Source organism: Mustelus asterias, chromosome 1 (assembly GCF_964213995.1).
Source record: "Mustelus asterias chromosome 1, sMusAst1.hap1.1, whole genome shotgun sequence".
Taxonomy (NCBI): Eukaryota; Metazoa; Chordata; class Chondrichthyes; order Carcharhiniformes; family Triakidae; genus Mustelus; species Mustelus asterias.
In genome coordinates this window covers 85,888,186-85,903,567 of record NC_135801.1, presented here as the reverse complement: position 1 = coordinate 85,903,567, position 15,382 = coordinate 85,888,186, and the positions used below count along the sequence as shown (strand labels likewise).

Below are 15,382 nucleotides of genomic sequence, written 5' to 3'. Positions count from 1 at the left end.
TGAACTACTGGTTTGAAACTGATAGTTAAAAAGCACAGCAGTTGGCAAGACCAGAGATATATTGCAGCATCCAACTTTTAATCTACCCACCATGGAGAGCTAAGCATGTCTGCATGCTCATGTGCAGAGTATTCCACTTAATGGCATCATTTGATGAATGATGTGCCCAGAAGACCCTACAGGACACACAAGCATGTTTAAAGCCTAGCTTTACACAGGATTGTAGCTTGCCCTGTGCCAAGTCTGAACGTTGTGATGTGGCTTCTCTTGGGGTGAAGGGGGAAGGTTCTCTAATGGCTTTAATTGGCTTTAATGGATTCAGATGACAAATAGGGACATTCCACTTTCACTTTTGTATCAATACGACATGACTTTATGCCAACACAAAATGATGACGAGATTTATGTTACTGAGGAAAAAGTAATGAATTCAAATAAAACCTTTTGATCTGGAGATTTGCTGCTGCTCTGGCCATTTTACAGGTGGCAAAAACGGAATCGAAGTGTCATATGTGGTGGACACCGTACGTTCACACATTTCGTACTGGACATGCCACCTTCCTTATTAATAAGGCTCTAGTCGGAGTCCAAAGTCCATGCTTGAAACAGATAATAGTCCTGTTCTATATGCAAATAGGGGAAACCACTGTTTGAAGTTCTCTTTCCAAAATTAAGCTGTTAAGAACATAACCAGTGTAAAGCCATTGCATTCAGAATAACCATGTCCACATGCAGCCTAATCATTAGTCTTATAGAGACCATTGGAGGTTGCCGCCAAATGCGAGCCCCCAGTCGGCTCCCTCTTGATCATGTGCCATCCTTCCTGATCTATCCCCTCCGTCTCAATTGCCCCCTTCTTGATTGCCCCCATTGCGCACCCACCACTCCTGATTATGATTTCCATCCCTACCTCCCAGGACCTGCTGGCAAGGAGTCTGCCAACACAACTTCATCCTCATGAATATCCTCAAACCTAGTACAAGGCTCTGGTCAGACCCCATTTGGAGTATTGTGAGCAGTTTTGGGCCCCATATCTAAGGAAGGACGTGCTGGCCTTGGAAAGGGTCCAGAGGAGGTTCAAAGAATGATCCTTGGAATGAAGAGCTTGTCGTATGAGGAACGGTTGAGGATTCTGGGTCTATACTCGCTAGAGTTTAGACGGATGAGGGGGAAAGGCCTGGATAGAGTGGGCATGGAGAGGATGTTTCCACTAGTAGGAAAAACTAGAACCAGAGGGCACAACCTGAGGCTAAAGGAACGATCCTTTAAAACAGAGATGAGGATAAATTTCTTCAGCCAGAGAGTGGTGAATCTGTGGAACTCTTTGCCGCAGAAGGCTGGGGAGGCCAGGTCATTGAATGTCTTTAAGACAGAGACAGATAGGTTCTTGATTAATAAGGGGGTCAGGGATTATGGGGAAAAGGCAGGAGAATGGGGATGAGAAAAATATCAGCCATGATTGAATGGCGGGCAGACTCGATGGGCCGAGTGGCCTAATTCTGCTCCTATGTCTTGTGGTCTTACGAAAATGACAAGCTATCTCTGAATGCTAATAGGGCTCAAGGGCATCGTGTCTCTAACTTCTGGCGCACACTTCCAGCTTGCCAGCTATATCAAGGCCAAAATCAAACCAAAATGAACTTCCACCCCATTGTCATTACATAGAAGCCTGGGCTAAATGCAGGCACAAACAGAAATGTTCATTGCATTAGATTGTGGCCAAGTTCAGGGAACAATGCAAAATATGTTAAAACTATTAAAGTATCACACGTACAAATTAGTTAAAAGTTTTTTTATGAACTAGAAATTTAAATAAAATTTTGTCCCTTTCAGACCAGTCCAGAAATTGTCTTTTGAAAAGTGCACGGACTTTCCAAGAATGCGCAGACATGAGCAGTAAGTAACATTTGCAATATTTCCCTCATACTTTGAACAGTTGATTTCCTATCATGGCACAGATTCTGATTATATCAGTATTCTTTGAAACTGTGTTTTAATACTGCAACGAGAGGCATATTGCAAGAGACTTGTTGACCTCTACAATACTTCAAGGTGTCACTTTTGGCTCCAGTGGTAACACTTATATCTGAGTCAGAATGTCTTAGTTCAAAATTCGCTTCAGGGCTTTGAGTGCACGGTCTGATCTAACACTTTATTGTAGGATAGGGAGAAAGCTGTATTGGAGACACAAGTTTTTGCCTAAGCCATTAAATCAGCATCCTGTTTGACCTCTCAGGTGAATATAAAAGACTCCATGGCACTTTTTGAAGAAGACCAGAGAGTTCATTTATTCTGGCCAATATTTATCCGTCAACCACTATCATTGAAACAGATTTTCTGGTCATTTATCTCCTTGTTTGTAGGTCCTTACTGTGAAAAACTGGTCACCACATTTCCTTATGTTACAATAGTGACTGCACTTTAAAAGTAATTCAATGATTGTGCAAAGCCTTTGAGTACCATATGAGGTCATGAAAGATGCCAGCATTTCATTCTTGCTCATATATTGATTCTACAAAAATAAACCTGCATCTTTTTCTTCACTGAAAAACTAGTATGTGTTATTTTCTGCACATTTTGGTCTCTATAAAAAAACAGGAGATGATAGAAACACCCGTTCCACCCACCCAGCGGGATTTGTGGGATGGGGGCGTGGTGATGTGGTAATGAATGACATATTGTATTTGACTAAAACAAAAGAACAGGGGGTCAGTGTATAGGTTGAGGTAGCAGAAGAAAGTGGCCCTTGATTTAATACAAAATAATGTAATTGTTTATGTAAGTACAAGCACATTAAATAACTATTCAAATACATTAATACAGAACTCATTTTAGAGCTATGATTTGATATGGCTCTTTGACGAGTCAAGTAATTCAAGTCCCAATAGTAACACTAGCTTCAAATAATCTAATGATTATAAACTTGTATTGATACTAAAACAATTATATCAATTGCTTATAGAACTAAAGACATATCCAATGCATCATAACGATTAAATTATCCCCATGGCCCCTCATGTCCCGATGCCAATTGCACAATCATTATTTACGCAGTGGTTTCAAGTGCTTGCAGTTTCTGCTACTGATGCTTCAAAGCATCTGGATGATTGACTCGTTTACTGACCTGTAGTAAAAAAGATTTTCTTTTGAAGAAAATGGAAAGTTGTCAATGAATGACTGTTTTGTTAGGGTTTTTTTTACTGCACCCTATTGTCACCATAGGATTCATTGGTTCTACACAGCATATTCCCATTTTTGACATGGAGGCATGAGGAGCATAGGGTTGATCAGGGGTCAGAGCTTGGCATGGGGATGCATGAGGGGCCATGGATGTGTGGGTAGATTGGCATAACTTGCATTGGGAAATATGAGTGGATGTGGGGGGGGTGAGCGAGTCATAAAATGGCATGGGGAGCCATAGACAGTTGGGTGGGGACATACCTTGGCATGGGGGACATGAGGAGGACCTTTTGAGCTTGCCTTTCAAAAGGTTGCCTCATGCAGACTATGGTTCATAGCACCCCTGAAAGCCCGTGAACTACAACTCTTTGAAAAACTGGCCGAAATCCATGAAAATTACAGAAGACTAGGACATGTCTGTCCCTCAATGGAGCCAGCCAGGTTGGGACTGCAGGGTGTGGGCTCACAACCCACATCCTTAAAGGACACTACTGAAAATCAGAAACCCCAGGAATGGGGTAAGGAATTCCAGAATTGTGTCCCAACTCACTGCCGCATGGAATCTCCCCAACTCCACAAAGTTCCAGCCCCAAATGTTGAATAAACAAAATGAAGTATCGAGAAAAATTTTAAAAATTGGGAAGGAGTGATATCTTGGGGATCTTACAAATTGATTATATATGTACGTTTCAAAAGCTGGAAAGACGTTTGTCTGCAGAGGGTTATTGTTATTACATTACTATTATTTATGATAACATTATTATCGGTGGATAGGATATTAGTATGTAGATAGGCTGGAAAATTGGGCGGGGATCCTGGATTCAGGATTCAATCCTGGACCGGGGAGCGGCGTGGGCTTGGAGGGCCGAAGGGCCTGTTCCTGTGCTGTATTGTTCTTTGTTCTATTATTCATTTCCTAAACAGGGTTAAGCATCATTAAAAGTAAACACTGATAATTTGTACCACATCTGAAAAGCAAAAAGGTAGCGTTTCTTAAAGAAATAATGAAGGGAGATAAATTGCACACTATCTTTAATTCTCTTCTCTGATATCAGGGAAGGTATATCATCATGGGGCGACAATGAGTGAGCCCAACATTACAATTCAGGACTAACTTTACCAGTTGTGCATTATTTGATTGGATCTGCTTAAGATAAAGAGAGGGTGGGAGAGAGAAAGAGAGAAAGAGAAGTGGGAGAGAAGCAAGGAGAGGGAGAAGGAGAGAGTGAAAGGGAGAGAGGGACTGTCTAATTATCCACCAAAGTTGTTTTGTGTTGGGTGTAGCACTGATTGTGAAAGAGCCAGAAGATGTAGCAACGTGGGTTAAAGTTTAATGTATTTGACCGAACAGGAGCAAGGTTGTGCAGGCAGGCATGCCTGATGACCTATGCAGAGGGACCTCTAATGGGCCCAGGGGGTTTGCAAGAGAGGACCACACCCATTGACCTGGCACCAGCTCACATAGCTGAAGCAGCCAGGCTTCCTGCATGGTCTGGACCTCAACCAGCCATGGGTAAAATACCAGCAGAGGCAGATGAGGCCCTGAGGTGGCCACAAGGACCTTAATAGGTCAAAACAGAGGCCTCTCACGCCACCTGTAAAATTTCAGAGAGTATACAAGTGGCCACTGAATCTTGTGTCCCCATCATCGAGCCTGTTGGCAAGGGAACATAAAATTTAGCCCTTATCTCAATTTATTCACCTTCAAGGATGAAAAGTTGATGTTCTTTCTCGCACTGAACTAGCCAAACAACCACACAATGCTGTTACAGTTTTGGATAAATCATGAATGCAATGAACACCAAATTGTGTTCTTATGCAGATATTGTTTTCACCCTAACTTTCAAATAAAATAAATAAAAGGCGGCAGCACAGTGGAGTGGCACAGTGGTTAGCACCGTGTCTCCATGGGTTTCCTCCGGGTGCTCCATTTCCTCCTTCAGTCCAAAGATGTGCAGGTTAGGTGGATTGGCCATGTTAAATTGCTCCTTCGTGTCCCAAGATGAGTAGGTTGGATGGATTAGCCGTGGTAAATGTGTGGGGTTACAGGGATAGGGCAGGGGAGAGGGACTGGGTAATATATTCTGTCAGAGAGTCAGTGCAGACGCAATGGGCTGAATGGCCTCTCCAGCACTTTAGGGATTCTCTGACTATGATGAACTCCCTAATATGGGTATTAAAGCAGCTAAATCAAGCTGTGCCAGCAGCGAGAAATTAGTTTGTAATTTTTGTTCTCCAAACTTTGGTGGTGGGTTAAAGGTGGGTCGAGTTTCCCACTGATCTATGTGAGGAACCATGGCTGGGATTCTCCCAAAACAAAACTAAATGCCCAATGGACGGGAAAACGGGAGAAATTCCCACCTGTTTTTTGGGCGTATTGAGCAGAACCAATCTCTGACACTGCATTGCAGAATGCCATAGAGTAATTCACACTGAACAGTGGTGGGCGAGGCTTACTTCCACCCAAGAGGCTGGCAGCATAGAGCTGAGTGGGCCACTGCGCATGCGTCGAGCTGTCAGTGTGAAGATCGGCGCAAGCACTCTGGCTCCCCCATTGCTGGCCTTCCCCAGAACTCCCCTGATCGCTGACCTTCCCCACCTCCCCCCACCACCTGATCGCTGGCCTATCAGAAATAACCCCCGCCCCCCCACTACCCCCCGCACCCCCCCCCCCTCCCCCCCCCCACAAAACCCAGGCCAGCCCAGATCTACCCCGGGCCAGCCCTGAGCCCCTCCCTCTTTCACCGATCCTAGTGCAGAGTGGCAGCGGATTTCCCCCCCCCCCCGCCCCAGTATGCCCTGCCCCTCTGGCCTGGCCCCCTTGGCACTGCCTGGTGCCCTCTGTGTAGTGTCAAGGTGCCCAATGGGCAGTGCTAGTGTGTCCCTTGGGCAGTGCCAGGGTGCAAGGCTGGCACTGCCAGGGGGGGTGCTCAATGATCTCTGTCCCCTCCAGTGGGGTGAGGATGCCTGTTCCCCATTAGTGGGGAGCAATTGTAAACCCTGCTGGTGGGAACCACTCCTGGCGGGGGGGAGACACTGGCGGTCCCGGAGAAGACCATCCCGGGCTCGCTAATCATATGTAAATATCAATTCCCATGACATTCCCATATGATGATCAGCTCTGCATTGATTTCCGGCGTGGAGCTGACTGCGCTAAAAGAAGCACCTGGGAGACTCATAACTGGCTGGACACCAGTCACTAACCTTGTGAAAGGCCCCCTCGCTGTTGTCTCCCGGCCCATATTTGCATTCAACTGTATCTCATGAATGCTCCTTAGAAGACCAAGTCACCAGAATTACGTTCCGCTTCCAAATTAAGTGCCCCACCCTAGGATACTTAGAAGAGCCTGTTTCCCAGCTGTATATAATTGCCGTGCAGCTGGTGAGCTTCACTTCATCAAAGATTTCAAGGTATGTAGACACTTCTTTTGCCTACATTTAAGAGCACTGCCGCGAGATTCCGGTTGCTTGTTTCAGAAGCTGTGCCAAAGCTGGGCATGAGAGGCAATACCAGCAAGGAAGGAGAAGCTGGAAGTTGGACTAGGGGCTATGGTGATGGAACACAGGAGGGAACGGGGAAGACAGAGGCAAGACTATGTAGGAGTGGTTAAAGAACATAGTGGAGTAGTGACAGACTGTCTAGGGGCAAGAGTTATAAGACGATTCGAGGAGAAATCTGAGACTGTCCTAGGGTTGAGGACATGCTGTCAGGGGCATGATGCACAATGAATGAGCTTGGCTGCTTTTCTAATGGTGCGCATTTGGTGCCAACCTTTATGTTTAGGTACTGCAGTGCATATGATCTGAATTGGCATCTAATCCTTACAGAGGCATGTCAGAAACTCCAACAATCAATGTCCATGTATGCAGCACAGAGGCAGCATGGGCTCTACAAGCCTCCATGTTCCCAGTGCATTGGTCATGGCATTCAAGGCACCATTCTTGCAGTCAGGACATAAGTGCAAGGATTGGGTATCTATTATTGGTGCAAAGGCCACTGAAGGACAGCCATTACAAGGCTGACTGAAGCTCGGAGGATTTAGGTCTTCTGACTCTGATAAACATCCTTGTTGTGAATGTGCAGTCACGGCTGAGGGGGAAGCTCAGCCACCTGTCATTCTCTGGGAAGATATCGACCTTCAAGGGGTGGCCTTGGTGTATGCGGTACAGACTGAGAGAAAGTCAAGGATTGGAAAATGCATAGCTGTCTTCATATGGAGGAAGACAATTCCATGGGAACTGGCATTGATTATTCAATTGTATCCATTCACAGATACAAGGAGGAGTGGAGAATGAAAGCTGTAGTAACACTGCCTCGCTGATAGCTTTGATTAGAATGAGAAAAAGAAGAATCCATCACCAATTTGTGCAGCTCAGGGAAGTAAGGCTCAGTGGTCAAATGGGTAGAGCACTTGCAAAACGGTCAGTGAACCAAAGATGATGGTTCAAATCTTTGCTTTGCTTGTAGCAAGTACCATTTTTCTCTATGCTCGATGCCAGCCGGGAAGATGGTCAACGGACCAAGGATCCAGAGGACATACTGCAAGAAATGTTGCAGGCACCAGCCGCTCAAGGTTACCCAGTATAAATAGGAAAAGGATTCCTGATACGTAAAGAGTAAGTGATGTTATGACGGAAAACAGAGTGGTTATGGTGGACAGACAAAGCCTATATTTCGGAAAAATGCTGAGACCACAAAGAAGGTTGTGCTGAGACTGGAGTGTGTGGAGTCCAACTGTCGGTCAAAGAGAATGCTTGCCATCAAGAGATGCAAGCACTTTGAGCTGGGAGGAGATGAGAAGAGGAAGGGCCAAGTCACCCAGTTCTAAGATGCATTCTTTGTGTTTTTTGGAGTACCGGTTCACAATAAAATTGAGCAAAAATTTTTAAAAGACCATCGTCATGAGTAACAAGAGCCAGTGTGGCCTCAAGAAGACCCAGATACCAATGAGGATGGACAAATCCACAAAGATGTTTGGCACAACTAAGGGTTGCCAGAAACACAGCTCATACATGGAGCTGAGCAGAGGCAGTGCCGCAGGTGCCTTCACTTGTCTAGGATTGTGGAAGCTCATATTTGTCACTTTCCCCATGAGGAACTCATGCTGCACAGACTTGGAGGGTATCACATGCCAGTGGCTTTGAAGGCTACGGCAACATTGAACTTTTAATTACCAGCGGATCCTTCCAGAGTTCCCCTGGTGACCTTTGTGGAATCTCACAATCAGTGACACATTTATGTAAAAGGGAGGTGACCAATACCCTTTTCCATAAAGCTCGCCATTACATGCAGCTCTGCATGGATGACACAGGCCAGCTGCCAGAGCTGTGGGATCCACTGTAATCTCAGGCTTCCTGCAAGTGAAGGGTGCTGACAACTGAACATTTGGCCTTGAGAGGTTCCTGGTAGCAGCCTATGAGATTAATTGTTAGAAAAGGATTTCACTCATTCAACATAATCTGTGATCACAGTAAGCAGATCCAGCATGTTGCTGCTCGGTACTGAGGCAACTCATATGACTCAAACATTTTAAGTCACTCGCGGGTGCAACAGATATTTTATGGCGCTCAGTGTCTCGAGAGTTGGGTCCTCCATGATAAGGGATACTCCAAAAGACATGGTCAATGACACCCATTCATCAGCCATAGAGAGCATCTGAGGAGAGATACAATGCTGCACATTCAGCCACAATGTCCTTAATAGGGCAGATTATTGGCCTTTTAAAGATGCATTTCAGATGTTTGGACCAATCAGGTGGGGCTTTCCAGGACTCAACAGATTGTGCCCTACATCACCTCACGGGGCGTCACGGTGGCACAGTGATTAGCATTGCTGCCTTACAGCGCCAGGGACCCGGGTTCAATTCCAACCTTGGGTCACTGTCTGTGTGGAGTTTGCACATTCTCCCCATATCTGCATGGGTTTCCTCTGGGTGCCCCGGTTTCCTCCCACAGTCCAAAGGTGAGAAGGTTAGGTTGATCGGCTATGCTAAATTGCCCCTTAGTGTCAGGGGAACTAGCAGGGAAAATATGTGGGGTTACGGGGATAGAGCCTGGGTGGGAGTGTAGTCGGTGCAGACCTGATGGGCCAAATGGCCTCCTTCTGCACTATAGGGATTCTATGATCATCATTATTTGCTGTGTCCTGCAGAACATGGTGTTGGCCGCAGGAAGACATGGGGGAGTTACTCGTCTCCTTGGATGAAGAGGACATTGAAGGAGATGAATTTTAAGAGGGTGAAAATTCAGACAAGCCACATTAGGATGCCATTGAATAGCATGACATGGAAGATGTACTCATGACAACTTCATAACTACAAGATTCCAGGAGGAATAGAGTGAAGACAATTTATTACAAACTTAGTTCTCCTCTCACTTCAATGCAGGGGAGACAACAAGACCACCAACATCTCACAAAAAAGTCATCAGTTTATAATGATCATTGATGATGATTATCTGTTATGCATAACTCTGTTATGCAGCTTTAATTTAAACACCTGCCAAGCATTCCAGTTTAATGAGACAAACAAGGACAGTAATTCAATTATTTCTTTATTTAATACTTCTGGTACCAACTCAAACATAAACAGTTGCAACTCATTAACTCTAACTGAACATCAACTTACAACTGAACTTTAATGCTTAAACTGCACTTTAACTGAACATTAACTTTAACTAAACATCAACCTTAACTATTTAACTGAAAATATATACTACCGAGTTTAGGAAAACCCTGGCCAAGAAATATCCTCGATGTAGAATCTATCTTCTTTTTCTCTGAAGCATCCTTCAGGGTACACTTCTTCTGGCAATGGTTGGTCTCTTCAAATTATCGCTGCCAAACAAAGGGCTCACATGTCTCTCTATCCACAATTCTCCACTCACTTCTGGAAGATTCTCTGTCATCCAGCCAATTAATTAATCAGAAACCCCTAATTGCACCAATTGATTAGGCCAATCAAATGCAGGCAGAATAATCTCATTGGTTAATCTAAACAACTTTCCTTATCTGGGAAGCTTCAGATCACAGTTCCCAGACCAGAGCCTCTCTACAACCTGCATCTGGATTTAATCTATAAGTTGACCAAAATTCCCAGCATGCTTACCTCAGTCAGAATAGCCATTTTAAAAACACTAGTTAAACTCCTCTTGATACAGAGTTCAAATATGCTTTCAGACATCAGGGTCAATGATCAATAACACAACAGCATGGACACAAGCCTGACAGTTATGTTAGCATTGTCCTCTCGAGAGTGGCTCAGCGTGACCATCATCTGATTACTGACTGATTACCCTGTATACATTCCTCAGAAGCCTGTTAAGTTTACACCCTGCATTGCTTTTGCATCTGGGAGAGGTGTAGCCCAGTCAGTTTTGACACAGCAGTCAATGGTAACGTATTCCTTTCATAGATAGTGATAAGCACGCCAGAGATGTGCCAAAGCATCAGTTTCATAGCATTACAATTTTCAACATTGTCCATCTCACAAAAGCCAATCCTTTCTATGAACCCTACGTCACTGCACAGTCACGTGATGAATTCCATATCAATTTGAGTTCAGTGCCTTCACAAATGGATTCCATGAAGCACTGCTAAGCAACTGTTCTGGAGCAAAGTAAGATTCTCACAGGTATCTGAACAGGTTCATTGGAATGAGCACACACCTCTGATATCACACACTCACTCCCGTTTAACAGACATTTCAAATGACACCAAGTGGAACTAGCTTCCATTGCTCAATGTCACGCATGGGGTGAGAGGGAGCTAATAAAGGAATAATGCTCTGCCTTAAAAGTGGAGAAGAAATAATGGAGGCATGAAGGGCTTTGGCACTCAGTAATGAATGATATTTTTGCCAAAATCTCAGTCATAAAATAAAGTCCACTGCAAAATGCACTTGAGTGAAAAGACTCCACCACGATAAATATTCATAACAGTGTGACAGCAACAGGATAATCTCTAATCTTGATGAAAAATTCTCACAAGGTCACAAAGTCTGCCTGAGATGCAAGGATTACATATGTTTTACTTTATTCTTTTATGGAATGTGGGTATGGGTGTTGCTGACAAGGTCAGTGTTTTTGCCCATCCTTAATTGCCCTTGAACTGAGTGGTGTGCTGAGCCCTTTCAGAGGGCAGTTAAGTGTCAACCACACTGCTGTGGACCTGTAGACCAGACAATGTAAGGATGGCAGGGATTCTTATGACAATCAATGGTTTCATGGTTACCATAACTAGGACTGGCTTTCAGTTGCAGATCTATTGATTGCATTTAAATTCTACCAGCTGCCATGGTGGGATTTGAACGCATGTCCTCAGAGAATTAGCCTGGGCCTCTGGATTACTAATTGAGTGACTTTACCACTATGCCACCTCTGGTTTAGGCCCTACATCGCCCCATCCAGTCTTTGCTCTCTCCAGTCCTAAATAATAACAGATGGATTGACTGTGAGCGCTACGGTTGAAAGAGCATGTCAGAAGCATACCTGCCTGCGGTGTGTGCTGAGCTCTCCTCAGTAAGGAATCAAGATGCTGTTGGAGCAGGAACTTGCTGAGATGGTGAGCTGAAAGTGGCTGGTGAACAATCAGTGCTAATATCCTATCTGCTGCTAGTGTGTGACATCCCTATGGACTCTCTTATATATTTAAATAATTGTATGATTGCTTCAAGAGCAGGTCACATGATTTGATGGTGATGTCATTGGGGTGTTTCAGAGGCTCCAGCTTATTGTTTCAGTTTGTACTCTGTACAGGCAACATCTTTTTCAATAAACCTGTTGTGCTTACTTTGAATCTACACGTGCAAACCATATCTTTTCTTTTTGTCTAAAGCCAACAACCCCGTACATAGGGCACTAAAGACTCTAACCCTTAATCTGCTTGATGCTCTTATGAGAATGTGAGTTTGGAGTGAGTAGAAGTTAACTTATCTTGGTGGAGCACAGAATATCATTCATTGGTTTCCTGTACTGCAGGACAATTCTTTTCTGTTGGCCTTGAGTGCTGACCTTCCTGGTGAACTCCTCCCAGGCCAGTGCGGTCAGGTGGGAGGATCTCCTGCTCATGTCCCTTGGAAAGCAGACCTCCCACCTTTCCTGAGTGATCTGGAGGAGAAATCCCAGGGAGGCCTCACTGAACCATGGAGCAGAGAGTTCTGCCTTTTTGGGCACCGTGCTAATATAAACATTCAGCACACACTTGGCCTGTAGTGAGCAAACGTTTATACTGGTGCTGTTTCTTTTTATTCATTTGTGGGACATGGGAGTCGCTGGCTGGCCAGCATTTTTTGCCCATCTCTAGTTGCCCTTGAGAAGGTGGTAGTGAGCTGGATATGTAACCAGGACCTTCAACCCCATGAGGCAATACGCTCCTCGATGATGCATAATTAATGTGCTGAAAAGTGGAAAATTGGGCAAAATCCCAGGCACCTAGCGGGATTCACGCTGACTTACCCACCCATCATCGCGGGTTGATATTGTGGCATATCTGAGGTTGGCACACAGTACCAATTCCTAACAAGGTCCTGCCATAAATTAGACCTGACTATGGATGCTGGCTGACAGCCTGGTGAGATGGGAAGGGGGAAGGTTTACAAGCTGCACCTGATGTTTCAAAGAGCTGCTTCATTGCTGTTTAGTAGAGAACAAATAATGATTGAAGAAAGAGTGATATCGGCACTCCCACTTTATGGAGACATTGATGAAGTTGCCTTCTTTGGGATCACAGAGCATCCTCCCAGAAGTATAAAACTCGATTTTGCAAGCTTTACTAGTGGCACAGAGTCTTACCATGCTGTTACATTACAGCCCGACAAAGTTCTCGTTAGACCATCATGAACAGCCCTGGCCATCACACCTTAGGAAGGATATACTGACCTTGGAGGAATCTTGTAGATTAACCAGAATGATACTTGGACTCAAGTGTTAATTGTAGTGGAAAGATTATACAAACAAGTGTTATGTTCTTGGAATTCAGAAGGTTAACGGGTGATTTGATCAAAATTTTCAAAATGTTATGGGGAACTGATTGATTAGATGGAGCAAAACCATTTCCACTGGTTAAGGTCCAGGATTAGGTTGCGTTGTCTAAGCACTTGAGCTCAGCCTTTCAGGAGTGAAATCATGAAACAATTCTTAATATTAAATCTGTAATTGATACTTGGGCTTCTGAAGCAAAGGCAGGTATATGGAGTTCAGCCACAGGTCAGCAATGATCTCATTTGAAAGATGGAACTGGCTTGAGGACCAAAAGGCCTATTCATGGTCTCATGTTCCTATGACTTCCATCTGTATAAAGAAGCTAATTATACTGATGTCTATGCCAGCCATACTTGCTTCTACCTGAAGCAGATTCTTGTGAATTTTAGAAAATGGCCACTTGTTAATTCTGTTCTTCCAGTAAATTCAATTAGGACTTCGCTATATCACATACATGTCTCATTTTCACCCCTTAATCAGCTCTGTAATGGCCATTACCATAATCACCCAAATAGAAAAGTGGTCAGTGTTAACCTCAATGTTACTAAAGTAACCATAGGCTGAAATCTCAAAATAAAAATAACCTGACGTTGCTACTTGCAAAAAGAATTACAGAAAGAATTCTGAGAAAATTAAACCACCGCCCCCTTAAAAAGAAATTGTGCCTGATGCTCATTAAAATGTCATAAGTTCCGTGGTTTTATGTTTCTTTCTCCAGTTAAAATTGCACATATCTTAATGAGAAAATCACTTTAGCAGCTGTTTCCAATAATATCTTTACATAAGTTTGTTCCATTTTGTAGCTAGTTACATGTTAAAATTCGGAATGATATTCGTTGATTATTTCCATAGATGGGTTAGTCCCAGCCAAATGAAAGAAAAGTGTTAGTGTACTGTGATTGTTGACCAGTGTACCGTGATTGTTGACCAGTGTACCGTGATTGTTGACCAGTGTACCGTGATTGTTGACCAGTGTACCTGATTGTTGACCAGTGTACTGTGATTGTCAACCAGTGTACCGTGATTGTTGACCAGTGTACCGTGATTGTTGACCAGTGTACCGTGATTGTTGACCAGTGTGCTGTGATTGTTGACCAGTGTGCCGTGATTGTTGACCAGTGTGCCGCGATTGTTGATCAGTGTACCGTGATTGTTGACCAGTGTACCGTGATTGTTGACCAGTGTGCCGTGATTGTTGACCAGTGTACCGTGATTGTTGACCAGTGTACCTGATTGTTGACCAGTGTGCCGTGATTGTTGACCAGTGTACCGTGATTGTTGACTAGTGTACCGTGATTGTTGACCAGTCTCTCAGACATTAATTAAGTGATTTGTTTCGAACATGTTAAGATTGAGCATTTCAGGGGCCTTTCCTGAATCAATACTGAGATTCATTGCAGCTTTTGCTGAACAACAGGCCGTTTCTGCAGCCTATCTTTTGCTGTATGCTGTGGCTGCCACTTATTTTGTCACCCCTCTCATTGTCTCTTTTTTTTCTAACATTCAAATTCTTTTCAGGAGATCCATATTTATATTGAAATGGAAAATGTCACTCTTTAATGTCAGTTCCCCACGGACTGTCAGCTTGCCGTATTTAATTATCATGCACACATCCATTTTGTCATTCACTTGGTACATGGATCAGATCCGAACAAGTCATAAGTTTTCCTAAGGTGACAGTGTAATCAAAACCTTCACTAAATTGTAGTTGAAATCGCCACGAAAAGCAACTGACTTTGCAGTGATTTTCATTGAACTGGTTTGCCTTTGCGGAAAGGAAAGAGCAACTTTGAAAGGAAACACTGTTATTTTGTTGCTTCAGGTTTTACTGAGCTTCTTCAGAGTTGCTAAGAAACAAACTCAACAAAAGGCAAGCAGAGAATGTGGATTTATAGCCAGAGTTCTCGAATGCAAAAGCAAATGAGATTTCCAGAGATAAAAAACTTTAAGTCCATTTATTCACAAGGTGACAAGCATTTCTCACAACCCTGAACCCCATTTGACAAGAGACTGTTCAGTTGCTTCTTTACATGCACGGTGGCACAGTGGTTAGCACTGCTGCCTCACAGCACCAGGGACCTGACCTGGGTTCAATTCGGGTCACTGTCTGTGTGGAGTTTGCACGTTCTCACCGTGTCTGCATGGGTTTTCTCCGGGTGCTCCGGTTCCCTCCCACAGTACAAAGATGTGTGTATTAGGTGGATTGGCCATGCTAAATTGACCCT

At 44.0% G+C, this 15,382-nt stretch overlaps 1 pseudogene; it reads left to right on the top strand.

Moving 5' to 3' along the window:
* The first annotated feature begins 7,687 nt into the window (after positions 1-7,687).
* Positions 7,688-8,027, top strand: LOC144496062 (large ribosomal subunit protein eL42-like; annotated as a pseudogene).
* Positions 8,028-15,382: the final 7,355 nt, after the last annotated feature.